This window comes from Camelina sativa, chromosome 12, assembly GCF_000633955.1.
Source record: "Camelina sativa cultivar DH55 chromosome 12, Cs, whole genome shotgun sequence".
Lineage (NCBI taxonomy): Eukaryota > Viridiplantae > Streptophyta > Magnoliopsida > Brassicales > Brassicaceae > Camelina > Camelina sativa.
Genome location: NC_025696.1, coordinates 7217733 through 7231692, shown reverse-complemented (window position 1 = coordinate 7231692; position 13960 = coordinate 7217733). Strand labels below are relative to the sequence as shown.

Sequence of the window (13960 nt, the reverse complement as noted above, 5' to 3'; positions counted from 1 at the left end):
TATCTAAATAGTTCAAAAATAAAATTTTAAATTTTTAACATTCAAAATTTCTCATCTCAATTCAAGATTTCAATCATAAAACGTACAATACATTAAAAGATTGATTATCAAGTATTTTGATTTTCCATAACATATTTGCAATACTGTCTCTTATTTGCGCCATATGTTCCCTATCTGCTATCTCTGCTGCATCCATACCACCTATATCATGCTCAAAACTTATGTTGTTTATATTTGTCTCAGTCATTACGTCTGCGAAATCTGCATCAGAAAAATTTGAAATTCTGATGAAATTATGTAAACTACTTTATATTGTTATATATACATATACATATATATACATAAATATATTAGTTAGGAAAATAAAATAAAGATGATATGAAACAGAATGAAAATGTTCAATTGTTATATAATTAAACTAACATGTATAATTTTAAAAAAAATTATGTAAACTGGATTACAATTTTTTTTTTTTAAACATAGAAACTCCATGATATATAAGTGTTTTAATAACCACTATGATATTTAAGTAGTATGGACAATAGTTTTATTTACTGAATAATAAGATTAAAATTTTTACTAATTTTCAACTTAAAACATATATTACAACCCTATTTATTAACATAGAAACTGCATTTTAAATCAGTTTTTATAAATTTAAAATCTAACAAAGTATTTAAAAGTGTATTTTCTATTAATTCATTTTGAAAATATATTAAACAAAACCTATATAAAATTGGGTTTAGAGAGCATATTGACCATACTAACACGACAATGATTTATGTTCCTTTACGCAATTCATGTGTTTCATCACCAAAACAATTCAGATTATTGAATAGAAAGAAAATTGTGAGAATAACCAAACAGAGTATGAAAACCATACTAATGTCTTACAAAAAAAAAAGAACATACCAAATCAGAGTTCTGAAATTACTTTTTCATTGCTCTATAATAAACACGGAAATGGTCAATTCGACAATTTGATAAAATTGGGTTCAGAAAAAAAATAAAAATAAAATAAATATGAGAATGAACTACAAAAAAAAGAAACATTACCAAAATGATGGTGAGTGAAATCGATAGAGAGAGCGAGGGGATAGATGTTTTTTTGTTTTTTGATAAGGTATAGTCGCATGCATACGTTTATATAGTACAATTATATATTAAAAAATCATTAAATAAAACATTAATTGTTTGCGGTCCAAAAAACCGCTGTTTATTACCTGCTGTATTTTTGAAAGGCGGTCCATGTCATTATCTGCTGAATCGATCCGCTTTTTTTTTTTTCTTCAAAAACCGCAAATTAACTTTTTTGTTCTGATTGGCTGTACATGTGCGGTTTTGTATTTTTTTTTTTTGAAAACCACGAATTCATTGCTTCCATTCACTGTTTGTTCCACTTCTATAATTTATTACCAAGATACACAAAGACCAAAAAGTCTAAAATAATACAATTGCCTAAATAAACGGATATACCGATTTTGTAAGTACACCCTAGCTTTTTTTTTTTTTTTTTTTAATTATTAATGGGCCGTCCCAATTGGACATAGGCCTGCAGTTACAATTTGACAACAGTTACAAAATGGAAAATATTTTCCGGCGAACAGAAACAGAGAAACAAAGTTGGTTCCGGGCGATTAAACGGAGGCAAAGGATCAGACCTACTAGTACCGACGAAAACAAGCCCCACAGTTTTGTGACTTCGACGCCGGATCCAGTTCTTTGGCCGGAGTTTTCGGATCCTATCGCAGAAGCATCTCCAAACGACGATTCAAACCCACCACAAAGCTTTCGGAATAGGCCAATCCGTCGACTCTCCGCCACCCAATGAACATCGACTCCCCTACCTAGCAAATCGACATACTTGGACCCAAGCCCTTGGACTCCGAATCTATTCAACCGGAAAAACTTTCCCGAGGCAAACTGACTTCAATTCGGTCCGGTAGACACTAAACATGGAGGCTAGAGAGAGGAGGTGGCTCAAACAACCTCCTAGCTTAAGATAGTCGTTTAATGTTTCTATAAAATATTGCAATAGATTAATCATTTTAAGTAGTCTAAGAATCGAATTCGGTTAATTCTTTAATCAAATTTTAATTAAGCACATGAAATTCCAATTGCGGACGATTAGTATACGTCCTTGTACGTACGCAAAACACGATGGCTTGGACACAAGAGGGCGAAACAACTATTTAACTACATGAAAACGCATTCTAATTATTGAGAAATACAAATGATTAGACCAATATACTGATACTGAATAATAGAATGTTAAACTCTGTTCATACATTAGTCGTAGTATAAGGAAACTATCTATACTATTAAAAGGGAGGGAAGCACTTTTTCAAGGCAAAAATGAAACATTAGAATATATGACATAAAATGACCCTGAATAAATAAAAAAGCATACAAGAAGGACATTAAAGTAAATTTGGAATATAAAAATCTCGGATCCTTCTCTGACCCGGGTGTAGTTAATTCGGATCATGTATAATTTATCTGGAGTCAGATTAATAGTATTAATAGTATAGATATAAACAAACAAAGTCTTTTTTCACTCAACAAAGTCTCGGCATTTGAATTTTAGTGGTACCACGAGTGGCCGAAACGTGTAATATCCAATAACTCATTACCAAGTTCCGTAATAAATACAGTGGTCCAATAATCGACTACTACATAATTCATCTACATATGAAATATCAACTACTACTATAATTAATTACTAAGATATTGTATACCATAAAAAAAACGAATACCAATAATAAAGGAAAACAAATATATATTTATATCTTCATAGTTCATACTCATGCAAACTAAGCCTTTACTAATTATGTAAATTAAAATCAAAGATTACCAAAATTTCGTATATCACTAATGTTGAAAAATTACTAAAATATTGTATACCATAAAAAAACGAATAACAATAATAAAGGAAAACAAATATATATTTATGTCTTCATACTCACACAAATTAAGTCTTTATTAATTACTAATTATGTAAGCCTTTACTAATTATGTAAAAACGCGTGGAGATATATCTGGAAACAATAATTTCTAATTTTGATGTTACCTAAGACACAAAATCATCTAAATTTGTTTATAGAAGTAATTTAAATCTGTCTCTATTAAAATCGTGCAATTAAATTCAAAATTGTATATATGTATAAAAAATTAATTTGATTATATTTTTGTGAGAAATCTGCGTAAACAATATTTATGATTTTCCTTTTTCTAAAACTTATATTCCAAAACTAAATGAGGAAATCTAAAATAACTACCAAAATCTTTTTGTTAGTATCCTAAAATACAGTAATCTTCATCTCTCTATATAAGACGTGTTGAAGTCTTTAGTTTCCTTCGTTCACAAATTTTTTTTCCAGCATCCATATTTTGAGTTTTAAATTTTTTTGACTTTTATTTTTCATAATCTTATAGTGTTTCAGATTTGAAACTCTACAAGAACATGTGAAACATAAAAGTCAAGACTGTATAACTTCTAAAATATGAATGTTGTGAAACAATTAAGTAGTTATAATTGATTTTCTCTTACTATTCTTTTGAATAGTTACAGTTTTTTTATGTTAATACTTATATATACATTAATTATAATATCCCTACTATTATTTTGAAACACAGTTTATGGACTAAACCTTTGTTTTGTAAGAAATTACAAGGGTATGCCATTGGAGTTATAACCAAATATTCGATTTTTTTAAAGGGTAACGACGAAATTCCACACCCCCTCTAAACGGATAAACACGCGGGTCGAAATAACCCGGTAATCTAACCCGGTTTTATGTTATAATCTCAGTCGTTCATTGCCTAATTTTTTTAAAATCCTGACCGTATATTTTGAGATCTTTTTAATCTTAGTCGTCCATTACTCTGTCAATATTAAAATAAGAAACAAAACCCTAACCCGAAATTTCTTTTTCTCTGTCGCCTCTCTCTCCTTTAGCAGAAGAGTGGACGATGATGTTCTGGGATTGAGCTTCACCAAGGAGAAAGCAAAGGCAGCAAAGCAGTACGTAAAGATATCGACACTCTCTCTTTCTTTTTTTCTCCCTAATTGCTTCTTATTCTATTGTACGTCCACTAATAGATATGTAAGATCTATTTTGATTTCAAGTCATTGTTTGGGCGAAATTAGATCTTTTGAGCTTGATTCTCTCTCAATTTGAAAGGATAGTATGTTTGATTTTGAAACGATTAGGATGAGTATGATTTGTGATATTGTCGTTTGTTCATTGGATGTAGTTTTTTTATGATGATGATACAGGAGATTTCTTGCTATTTTGATCTGGAGCTTGGGAAAATCAAGACTAAACGTTTTGCTGCAAGAGAGTGTAATGGTGGACGACATGATTGGCACAACAGGTGAGTTATAAGTCTGTATCTTCTGCATATAAATTTGTAAACACTCTCCGTTCTGCTTAGATACTTATGTTTAAACATATTAGGAACCATAAGCAAAGGTGCGGCTCTGTCACTTATGCTTAAAGATAGCTTACGGATCTGATCCTCATACTGTGGTAAGTGTAATCTTATTGGCTTAGTGTTTGTAAACGTTTTGTTCGTAAAATTCATTTGTTTAACTTAAAAGAAGATATGAAAGTTTTATTTATGATGTTTAGGAACAGGAAGAGGTAGGTCAAAAACTTTATCCCAAACAAAAAGCGGGTCTTCTACTAATGTTTTTGATGAAGTTTGGAATCAATGGTGAGTATTGGATCTGTTGATGATGAAATTCAGTTAGTGATGTGAATTTCTTTAAGTTCGTTAGTCTTGGAAAGATTGATCGAATGAATAGTTATCATCATAATCACTTAAGATATTCCCCCACATTCTCACTATATTTGATGCTTTGTTCCTTTGAATAGGAAAAGCATGCGTTTTAAGAACTCAGTTTCGGATATGTTGATTTGGAGGTGATAGCTATACAACAGGTCAAGAGTTCAATTAAAGAGAGGTGTTGACATTGTTGTTAGAATCCTTGGTCGTATGAAGGTACGTTTCTCTCTCTCTCTCTCTCTTCTTATGCAAACATAAAAAATTGTAATTTAAAATTTTTAAATTTTGGTTGATATATGCATTTCTCCACTGAACGTCTTATATATGCTAAGTTGAGGTTCTCTTTTTACTTGCTGGTGGCTGTAGTGGATGCTTCAAATTCCTGGGGTAACCAGTTACATGGGATCCATTGGAAATGATAAATACAAAGAGGCAATGAAGAAGGATGTACAACAGCTGGTGTCAATGTAAGTTGATTCTCTGGTGTTTTTTTTTATTATTTGAGTCCATGTACAGCAGGTGGTTGGTTTCTCTATGAGGATAGTATAAAGTTATCGGTTATAGTAAAATTTCGTAATAACAGTAAATTAAGATGACATATGTTTTTTTTGTCAGGTTCACCATCATGAAGATGAGTCGTCATCAACCGGAACTTGCGGTATTTATGTTGTTAATGGAGAAAAATCTTTTCAATGGTCTTGGAAAACCAGCAGAAAAATTGAAATGATGCACTACGCTAAGTGAGTTTATTTTTGGTTGTTTTAAAAGTTATTGTAAGTTTGAAGCAATAATAGGTTGTTTGGTCTTAAAGTTAAGCTTAGATAGTAGCTATATTGTGCCTCTAAGATTAACCGCTGAACTCAAGATCAGAGATGATACTTCTCTATTCTGTTTTCCATATTATCCGCTCTGTACCTCAAAATTAGAATTTTAGTAATTTAGTCAGTTTTGTTTTCTAGAATTTTAAATGAGCTTTACCTTTATCAAAATTTTTTGAGATTTCCAACTGATGAAAGTATCATTAGCTTATCGATCTTGTGGTCACCGAGAGGTTTGCTCTACATGTGTCGTTCGTCTCCGTTTCGTCCTTAGGGATCCTATATGTTGTATCTGTAAGACCGAGTCTCCTATCTTCTTCGTCACCAAGGGTGATTAATCACTGTTTACTCTTCAATTGTATCTATGTTACCAATGTTATCGCAATTATCTTTTATTTTCATCTAATAATATAAAACTTTGGCTGAGATTATTTCTTCTATTACAATTACTTAAATAGTGAAGAACTTTTTGTAAATTTTTCAACTTTGTCTAACTCAATAGTTCATCTATGTCTCCCACTGAATTGCTGATAAGGGATTTTATGATTACAATTTGCAGGCATTGGGTGATTATACAAGGACAAAAAATGATTCTCCACATTGCTCTTCATTTGAAGTTACTGTTCTTTAACCATTTTTTTTCCTTATGATTATTCTCTTTCAGGTAAACTGTGTGACTGTGTTTCCCAGAAGTTTAGAAACGGATCATAGAGAGATGATGAATAACTCGGTGCTGCTTTGATTTATCTCAAGAGATTTTAGTTACTGTATAAGCTCTGTTTTGCAATGGGATAGTTTGGAGGCGCTTGTGAAATTGTGGAAGAGAAGGATGATGAAGTAAGATTGCCAAAACATTCCGGGAGATATGGTAAATCTGTTATGGGATCATCGAGTAAAGATTCGGAGCGGAAGCCGCGAGAGTATCATGGCTCTCTTGAGTATGACATTGATAAGCTTTTTCAGTCTATTTCTGTGAAACCATCATCAACGAGGTTGATGAGTTCTTCTTTCCATCTTTGGAATGTTACTGTCAATCGGTGGGATGTGTTTTAGTCTTGATGATGTGAATAAGGATTTCTTCTTAGTCTAATGCAAGACTATTGTTGCTGGCCTAGAAGTTTTGTAGTGAATCATAGTTAGTTAAGGGGATAAAGGTGTAAAGCTGAGCTAGGTGAAAGTGTCACGGTATTGGTTGGCGATTAGGTCAGATGACTAAGCATATGTACTGTAAAAATTTCAATCTTTGATAAATTGCAGGCGATGGAAGGAAACAAACACATGAAGAGCATTGCCTGTTTGTTGAATCCTTTTTTACTTTATATGCTTAGCTTGAGCATAATGTTACGCATAAACTCTCTTCTTTTTCTGTAATTCCTAAGGTCCGATTGTACTTTCATTTACTTTGTACTCTATGTAGCTTTGAACCAAAAAGAACTTGATTATTTATTATTATCACACGTTACGAAGTGTTACGATTGTACTTTCGTTTAAGTACAATGTACTCTCTTCTTGACATGTAACATATGTTTTTTATGTATTATTTTCTAGCTCTAAATATATCTAATAAATTAGAAAGAGTGATTTATTCATATGTAAGCGGTATGAAGCAGACATACTATTTACTCACGCGAACGCATGACATATTTCATATTTGACATATTTAACAGTTTTACCTTGAGGCTTGAGCCACTTTAAAATGTACATTTTGGGGAAAATTAGAATGTATGTAGAAATCTTATCCCACATGTCAATCTTTTAAAATGTTTAAATCATTTAATTTGCATAAAAACGACAAAATTTCAGCCTATGCAAGTATATTAGAGGATACGAAATGCAACGGAAATGGACGGGATGAGACGTGAAGAGATGGGACAAGACGTGTTTCCTATTCCAAAATCTAACTAAAATCAAAGTGAAATATGATATTCTAATTTAACAGCTCTAAGCAAACTATGAAAGATATTTTGATTAGTTTGAAAATATATAAGTAAATCACTTAACATTTTTAACAAACACGGGATGTGTTTGGTTTTTAGGGATATCATAAAAACACTAAATAATTTCAACCATAATCGAATCAAAAGATTTAAAAAACACTAAATAATTCCAACTGAAATCGAATCAAAAGACGGATTGAAAATCTTTAATCATAAGATTAATTTTTTCTTACAAATATACTCTTAATATAATCAGAAACATATTAATGTTTATGCACATAATTTCATATCAGAACATGTAAATAAAATTATGATTAAAATTTCAGTCTATTTGTGGAATTGCGATGAGAAATAGGGGAGAAATGACAGAAATGGGTAATTCATATAATAGAAAACATTGTACTTAAACGATTTTTAAAAAATAGTTGAGTATATTTCATGTAAAGAACTACTTTGAGACTGGTATTTTGAAAATATTTTGAGATTTTTTGAGAATTAGAATTTCTACTAACTATATAAATTAAACATTCAAATGGAAATACATGTATTTTGTCTAAATTTCTTAGCTAAAATTCAATAATAACATTATTTTATGGGTAATTATTTAAAAGAGAATGGTTATGGGACATAAAATTTCTAACGGGATGGATCGGGACGGGATGGGATGGGATGGGACTGGACAAGATTTAACACCCTGTAACAAGATTATTTCAACATTTTCAACAAACATGAGTTGTGCTTGATTAGTATGAATGTATTGTAAGAAAATTTATATTTTCAGCTGATGAAAATGATGATAATGTTTATTTTCGGTATTGATTGTGGTATTCTACATATACACTAAAATATTGAAAACACCGTAAAAGAATGGCCAACTAATTTTTATGGAAAATACTAATATTATACAATTAAAAATTTTAAAGGGTTTATTATTTAACTTAATATATGTTTTATCACTGTTTTTGAAGTAATTTAATTTACTAATTAAGTACATATACTTTAAGAAACAATAATTAAATTTTGAGAAAAAATCCGGTCTATTTATAGTAGTAAGACAATAAATAATATAGATAAACTGAAACGGGTAAGTCGAATAATGAAAAAAAAAAAAATTGAACATTTTTTTAAAGGGACATAAATTTTGGATAAAAGTATGAAATAAAAAATATAGGTAGATAAATTCAAAGGTCAAGCTTTCACTAATTTGGATAAGGATTGACTATGCAACATGTGATTAACCACTTTGGAACGAGCACATAGAAAATTTTGGTATTTTTGAAAACAAGTATATAGTTTTTGAAATTATATTTTTTTTGGATAATTTCAACTAACTAAAAAACCTAAGGGGGGTGTATTCAAACCATGATTTTGGAGAATTTGATGGGATTTAGGAAATTTAGAATTTTGATAGATTTTAGGGAAATTCATATGATTTTCTGTAAAATTCTTTCAAATCCCACCTAAAACCATGAGATTTGGATTTCTGTATTTTTAACTAAACAAATCTTACAGAATCCTCCAGAATCCTAAAAATTATTAAAATCCTAATCCACAAAACTGTTTTCAATAACAGTGGATTTTAAAGTAGATTTTTAAATCATCAGTTCAATAACAAGAGATTTTAATGAATTTTAAAGTAGATTTTTAAATCATCAGTTTAATAACAGTGGATTTTAATAGACTTTTTAAAATTCATGATTGAATAACATAGAATTTGTAAATTTCACACAAATCACTTAAAATGTCAAGTTGAATACACCCCCTAATAATCAATGGAGAACTCTGGTATCCCGTCTAAATTTCTTACCCAATCTCTTTTAATAAATATTGTCTAACGAGAAATTATTTAAAAGAGAAAAAACATAAGACAAAAAAAAAGCTGATGGATACAGGATGAGACGAGAGACGGGATGAGACGAGATAGGACGAAAGGAGATAAAACGGGACACCAGGAGATGGGTTGGGACGGGACGTGTTTCCTGTTCCAAACTAAATACGTCTAAGTTTAAATTTTAATAATTTACAAGAAAAATAGCGTACATGTGCTATAACGTCCGGGTTAATATAATTCTTAGTCATTTTACGAATTTAAAATTTATATTAAAATGTTTTGTCCAGTCATCTGTGCCAGAGGTAATCAGACAGATGTATACGATGTGAAGTAGAGGATAGAGATCAGAGGTAATTAGATATGAATGGAAGGGAGTATGTGTCACAGTCAATATCGTGCTCACTTAAATTAAATGTCAAAAATAAGTACATAGTACCAATAATTTGTTGAAAATGTGTAATAATCTGAATATAACTAATACAGTATTATTAATTTCAAATTATAATAAACATATTAGCCCGTGCAGTAGCACGGGTTACTACCTAGTATAGTGTATTTTTGATGCATGATTTTTTTTTTATAACAATCTATACTATTAATTGGGGAGTACACTTAGGGTTAAAAAAAAAACAATAGAACCAATATGCCATACAATGCCCCTACGAAATAAAAAAGAAAGAACAAAGAAAAAAATATTTGAGGGCAAAGAGGTAATATAATTAAATAGAAACACGCGGATCTTTAAATAACCCGGTTTTCCCTTATTCGGATCCTGAATTGTAACTTCCATTTCCAAACATAGGCGCCCGCCGATATCTGTAATCAAAATCAAATTCAAAAAATAATTTTGGAAATGAATAATTTGATTAACATAATAAATTCTACATTTCAACCCCGAAAATCTTCCCTGCCATACAATACGGTTTTTAGAAACTAATCACAATTAAAATCGTTTAAACATCAATTATTAAATTAAAATCCCAAATCAAGAATATTAAAAACTCGAATCTTAATCATTTCCAAAACTAACAAAATCGGATTTTGTGTACCTATTTTAAAAAGTATCAACATAAACTACGCTAGATTAGGAAAGAATCTCATAATCAAATCCTATATATACCATAAAAGGTGGAGCGAGTAACAGAGAACTTATTTCATCATTCAATTTTAGAAAGAAAAAAAAATAATCAAAAACTGGAACAATGGGTATATTACCTAACATGTATTCAAAAATATTTTAGATTTCCAAATACACATAAATAATTCTGCAAATTTAAGGTGACAATAAATTTTGAATCTTATTCATTACAGATTTAGGCAAGTTTTAAATATATTGTAGCTAAATTAGAGTAACATTTTAAAATTGTATCAACTAAAATATTCATATCCTCTAAATTTTAGCAACTAACACAGATTTAATAGTTAGATATTATGTAAAAAAAATATACTATCGTATCTCATCTTCATTATCGAATAAGCATATTCTAGAATTATACCATTTCACCAAACTACCTCCATTAGTTCTATAAATACAGACCTCTACTCAAGAATAAACACAACACTTCCAAACACACACAAAAAAACTCGATTTCAAAGTAAGTAAGTTTATTTCTCTTTATTCTCAAGTATTGTTTATCAATATATTAAACTAATTATGTCACTATTGTCAATATATGAAACAGGGTGAAGAAGAAAAAGATTTTACTGGTCCAAGTATTAAACGGTGCTCCTCAAATATCTAATACAAGGAGGCCTACACCATTTCATCACAACTCTCAAACCCAAAATTCACAAGGAGTTCTACCAATATCAATAATTATATTCCACATAGTGCAGTTTTTCACATTTCTTCTCAAGAAATTAGAAGCTTACTTGGATCACGCCGAGGACCATATAAGACTCATCCAATAACTCTAATCTTTACTCCTGCAAGTAATGAGTTTTTAAAGGTGAGACCTTTTTTTTCCATTTGTTTACACTATAACGACGAACTGTACAACCATTTCTATAAGGGCTTATTTTATTACAGTACAAATAGATTCATACTCTTTCCCTAGACAAGATAAAGCACCAAATATTTTTTCATGTTCATTGAGAGGAGAACCAATAGAGTCAAATTGATCACAGAGATATTTGATTGCAACCACATATGTAGCCATAGTCTTGCTTTAACTTATTTGTTTTACTCTTTACTAATCCAAAAACAATGTTGTGAAGAAAAATAAATCAGATGTTTATAATTTGTGTTGGTTGTTTGGCAACAAGAACATCATTTAGTTTACTATCAGAAAGAACAATAAGTTAATCTATTGGATTGATTATAATAGATGCATTGTTTTGACCCCAAATAAAAAGAGATGCCTTAGAGGGAAGGAGATTACCATTTCTTGCATGTTTAGAGTTAATAAATCAAGAAATATCCTAAAATAGCACTAAATCAAGTTTTATGGATAATTGTAGCACACTTCATAAATTTCCAAAAATAGCACTATTTAACACATTATTATATTTAAAATTAATTTTTAGAATTTGTTTTTTTATGTGTTGGTATGAGATTCTGAGAATCTGGAAATTAACAAAGACCACGGGTTAGATGAACAAAGAGTTAATGGTGAAAAACAACTTCATTTCCTCTCTATACTTGAGGCAAGTTTGAAACAAACTTTTGGAAATTCAGCTTCAAAATCAAAATTACCTCACCCCAAGAAATTAGCAGGACAGACTTCATCAACCAAAGCGATCAAATCATTTAAACTTCAAATGGATCTGGCTAAAAACTATACAAAGTGATAAAATTAGAATTATATATCTCTTATATCTTAATCAAAACATTCACACAACAAAGACAAAGCATCGATTCAAAAATTCGATCTCACCAAAGGTTATAGAAGGTAGCAACGACAACAACGCAAGACCAAGTGTCTCCGGAAGTCGAACTATCCCTCACGTTCTCATATGCAAACACGCTCCCATGGTGGTAATCGTACTCGGAAAGATTCCATGGTAAGCGTGAAACTCGGTTTCTTCGTGGGTCACAGGAGAATAAAAAGAAGACGAAGGGAGAGAATCAGGAAGAGACATGCATGTCTTTAATCAAATCGATGAGATTCAGAAGAAATACAGAAGAAGGAAGAGGAAAAAGAGACTAAGGAAGAGATAAATGTCTCTGATTTTTTTAATAGAAAAACAATGTCTCTGTTTTATTTTTTTTGTTTTTCTTTTTTAAATAACGTTATTATGATTTTTTGTCCCTTTTACTACTCAACATTGTCATTTTTCCTTTTTTTTAAGTCATTTGGTTTCTTCATAATAATCTTCACCCCGTAATTTAGAATTTGGAAATTTATAATAACTTGTGTATAGATTAATAACTATAAATTAACATAATAGACTTAAAATAAATTAATACTTACAATCATATATGTAACATGATTTTTTCTTTCAAATTATATAGCCTAAGTGCCTAACAATGTTCAAAATAACAATTAAAGGCACTAAAATTAAAGTGTGTTCCATTATAGATGAACCATACATAAAATAACAAGAATAAAGAATTCAATTAATTTTGTAATATATTATTATATCATATAATATATAAATATACTATAATTTATCTTTGTGTTTTTACAAAACGCAGGACTTCAGTAATTTTTGCTTCCATCCCATCCTGTTTCCAATCGGGAATAAAATTTTGTCTTATATCGAAAATGTCCTATATCAAGAATCTCCCATATTGGGAATGTGTTGTTTTAACTATATTCAATTCTCAAAACCTATCGAGGTGTATTTGCGCAGCTTGATATATTAGGTCATCCCATTCAAGAAGTTTAATTTTTTTGATGATTTTTATCTGATTTAATAGTATACGAGTTTAATAAAAATCTAACGGTTACTAATTTGGTTCAAGTTTGATCCGTATATAACTGGATTAAAATTTTGTAGTGAAATCATAATTATTTCAAATATTCACAAATTTACTAAAACCAAACCAATTTAAATAATTATATTAAATTATTTACAAACATAATCCCGCACGTATGTGCGGGTCCGCACCTAGTATACTATATAAAACACACAAAAACATTTATTATATTGTATGGACATCTTATTATATAAACTTTGATGACAAAATTACTAATTAACAAGATCGTGACACGTGTCAAATACATTGATAAGATGTTGACACATGTCAAAAAATTTAATTTTTTGTAAACGTAGTAGGACAGCTAATTATATTTACAAAATGTTACATGTTTATATTTAAAAAAAAAATATTTTCTAAATCAAAATAGAAAACTAAAATAATCAATATATTTTCTATTGTATGCTAATTATATTATACCTGTGTTCCCAATAAATTTGACATGTGTAAACAAAAACGAAATTAATTAAGCATGTATATTAACCAATAAATAATGAATAACAAAGTTAGAAAGAATACCATAAGTTATTTAATATATTTTAGTCGGATATAAATTGTATTTATCATTGTAATATAAATTTTTATTGTAAGTAAGCATACAAAACCTTGAAAGAGTAATGAACTTAAAAAGAAAAATTTTCAATACATGATGTGTATTAGT

The 13960-nt window shown here is 29.7% G+C and overlaps 3 long non-coding RNA genes across 7 annotated transcripts; 1 reads left to right on the top strand and 2 right to left on the bottom strand.

Moving 5' to 3' along the window:
* Positions 1-1120, bottom strand: LOC104730654. The gene is made up of 2 exons (XR_758500.1): positions 1057-1120; positions 1-261 (listed from the first exon to the last, which is right to left on the bottom strand). It is a non-coding gene; the product is annotated as an uncharacterized LOC104730654 (long non-coding RNA).
* LOC104730653 lies at positions 3913-7066 on the top strand. 5 transcript variants are annotated; one of them, XR_758499.2, is made up of 9 exons: positions 3913-4024; positions 4280-4377; positions 4461-4532; positions 4635-4719; positions 4881-5007; positions 5158-5258; positions 5407-5531; positions 6169-6175; positions 6274-7066. It is a non-coding gene; the product is annotated as an uncharacterized LOC104730653 (long non-coding RNA). The 5 variants fall into 5 exon arrangements; XR_758497.2 differs by lacking the exon at positions 6169-6175; XR_758496.2 differs by having other exon boundaries at positions 6169-7066.
* LOC109128109 lies at positions 9999-12500 on the bottom strand. Its single transcript, XR_002034568.1, has 3 exons — positions 12073-12500; positions 11250-11303; positions 9999-10193 (listed from the first exon to the last, which is right to left on the bottom strand). It is a non-coding gene; the product is annotated as an uncharacterized LOC109128109 (long non-coding RNA).